Below are 1,889 nucleotides of genomic sequence, written 5' to 3' on the forward strand. Positions count from 1 at the left end.
AGTCTATAGTCTAGTCTATAGTCTAGTCTATAGTCTAGTCTATAGTCTAGTCTATAGTCTAGTCTATAGTCTAGTCTATAGTCTAGTCTATAGTCTATAGACTAGACTTAGACTAGACTATAGACTAGATTATAGTGTGGTATGTAATCTAGTGTATAGTCTAGTCCTATTCTTCAGTTTTTACCGTAAAAATGTCAAACCATTCCGATTTTGTATTGAAAAATTTACAGATTTGTTAATGGATATATTAAAAAGTTTACAGCATTTGCGCTGAAACTTTTTTAACGCTTGCAAAAAATAGATAATCTTTTTGGAAGTACCTACTCTTTTATACCCTATGTGGAATGGATAGAGCCAATTTGAAAATGTCAAAAATTGTATAAAAGTTCTAACCCTAATATACATAGAAACATACACAAATACCATAGCTCAAATAAACTTCCTGTTTTGCTAAATAATCTTAAAGCAATTAATATCATGTTTATATTAAATTATCTACACTAAACGACGGTTAAATTCCACTTAATAATCTCCAAGCGTGAAGCCTACCAACATAGTGGGCATTTAATTAGTTTTTTCGTATTTCCCTCTACCCCGCACACTCTTTTGCTGCCACTATGATGCGTTTCCTTGGCATATTTGTACAACTGCCATAAATTAATAATTCATTTTCATTCCACATAACCACAACTTCTTCACAAAGTTCTTTCTTCACTGACATTCTTTTCTTCAAACCAAGAAAGATGTACATATGTATGTACCATGTCTGTCTCTGCAGCCATCTTTCAAATATAATGATTTTTTGCAGTTTTTTCTTTAAGCTGGAACGCCCCATGAAATGCATCAAAAAGTCAGCCAAGTGTGTTTTATTTTTTGTAATATAAGGAAGACGGAAAACAGACAAATGAAAAAATATTAAAAATAAATAACATGGCATTCATATTTCCATTTACAATGTGAAACCTGCTAAAAATTAAAAGTCATTTTTGAGTTTTAACCAACCAACAAACCAACCAAACAGCAAAACCGCCAACCGACTTGACCAAAATGTTGAAATGAGAAAAGAAGTTGAGTTATTTCCCATTTACTTTGTTTCCACAAATACAAAACATAAATTAATGCGTACATCGAGTATTGCGTTCTATACATAAGCAGGACGTTTAACCGACATGTACATCAAGTTGCAAATCATAAATCTGCCATTAGTGGCAGTTGTATGTTGTTTAGATCTCCTTCCAACGTTGCTGTTCATTTGTTGCAGTTGTTAAGCTTCTACTCTTTGTGGTGTTTAATATTTGATAATGATCTTGAAATGATTGGTGCGTTCAAATTGCCGGATGGTTTGGTGTAGTTGGATACGTACGTTCGTTCACTTCATAAACTGTTGAGTATTTGTGATAAATTTTAAATAATTGTGTTTAATTTAAAAAGTAATAGTTGAGTTACTACAAGAAACGTGTAAATTTATACATTGTTGTCGACAAATGTTTATAATTTGTATTTAAAAACATCTGTCAATAACGATGGATAGTTATAAAAACTATAATATAGAATTGTTTCCTGTGCTGGTATTAAGAACAATTCTGAATACTTGTCTGCGGTAATATGAAGTATTTATTGCTTAGTTAGAGTGATTCATAAGTAAGAGAGGGAATAAGGAGAGTATGTCCCAGCAAAACGTATTAATATATGGTAATGAGTAATCTATCCGATGGACCCATTTGCATCTAGTTATTTTTGAACTTCGTCGATTTTGCTCCAATACTTGACTGATAGATAGATAGTTAGTTTGATAGATAGATAGATAGATAGATAGATAGATAGATAGATAGATAGATAGATAGATAGATAGATAGATAGATAGATAGATAGATAGATAGATAGATAGA

This window comes from Lucilia cuprina, chromosome 2 (genome assembly GCF_022045245.1).
Source record: "Lucilia cuprina isolate Lc7/37 chromosome 2, ASM2204524v1, whole genome shotgun sequence".
Lineage (NCBI taxonomy): Eukaryota > Metazoa > Arthropoda > Insecta > Diptera > Calliphoridae > Lucilia > Lucilia cuprina.